The sequence below is a fragment of the Capricornis sumatraensis genome, chromosome 8 (assembly GCF_032405125.1).
Source record: "Capricornis sumatraensis isolate serow.1 chromosome 8, serow.2, whole genome shotgun sequence".
Lineage (NCBI taxonomy): Eukaryota > Metazoa > Chordata > Mammalia > Artiodactyla > Bovidae > Capricornis > Capricornis sumatraensis.
In genome coordinates, this window is record NC_091076.1 from 41,117,709 (window position 1) to 41,118,656 (window position 948).

The 948-nt window shown below is 43.1% G+C and overlaps 1 non-coding gene across 1 annotated transcript; it reads right to left on the reverse strand.

Annotated features, from left to right (window-relative positions):
- Positions 1-344: 344 nt before the first annotated feature.
- Positions 345-416, reverse strand: TRNAC-ACA (transfer RNA cysteine (anticodon ACA)). Its single transcript has one exon. It is a non-coding gene; the product is annotated as a tRNA-Cys (tRNA).
- Positions 417-948: the final 532 nt, after the last annotated feature.

The following is a 948-nucleotide window of genomic DNA, read 5'->3' on the forward strand; positions in this document are numbered from 1 at the left end:
TGCAGCACGCCTCCAAAACGGATTGGCTACTCGATTTGCATTTGTGTTAGTGTCAGCGTACAGCAAAGTGCATCAGTTGTACAGAAACATATATCCACCTTTTTTCAGAGTCTTTCCCCATACATATCCTTACAGAGAACCCTGCTTATGTTTAAGTGGTTGAATTATGGTTAATATTTGTTCTATGTTGTATTTTTAAAATATTCTGCATTAAGAAAGAAAGTTGCTCACTTGTGTCTGACTCTTTGTGACCCCATGGACTGTAGCCTACCAGGCTCTTCCGTCCATGGGATCTTCCAGGCAAGAATACTGGAGTGGGTTGCCATTTCCTTCTCCAGGGGATCTTCCCGACCCAGGGATTGAACCTGGGTCTCCTGCATTGTAGGCAGACACTTTACCATCTGAGCCACCAGGGAAGTCCAATATTCTGCATTAGTCATTTATAAATTCTATAATGAGATAGAAATATTACTAAATAAGAAAAGTCAGAAGCGCATAAATGATAGAATAAGAGAATATTTGGGTTAGGACCCCCATAGGTTTTCATATTAAAATATCAGATCATGTGTTAGAATAACAATACAGTTTCTATAACTGAAACATCAGTTCAGTTCAGTTCAGTCACTCAGCCGTGTCCAACTCTTTGTGACCCCATAAAATGCAGCATGCCAGGCCTCCCTGTCCATCACCAACTCCCGGAGTTCACTCAAACTCACATTCATCGAGTCGGTGATGCCATCCAGCCATCTCATCCTCTGTCATCCCCTTCTCCTTCTGCCCCCAATCCCTCCCAGCATCAGAGTCTTTTCCAATGAGTCAACTCTTCACATGAGGTGGCCAAAGTATTGGAGTTTCAGCTTTAGCATCAGTCCTTCCAAAGAACACCCAGGACTGATCTCCTTTAGAATGGACTGGTTGGATCTCCTTGCAGTCCAAGGGACAATCAAG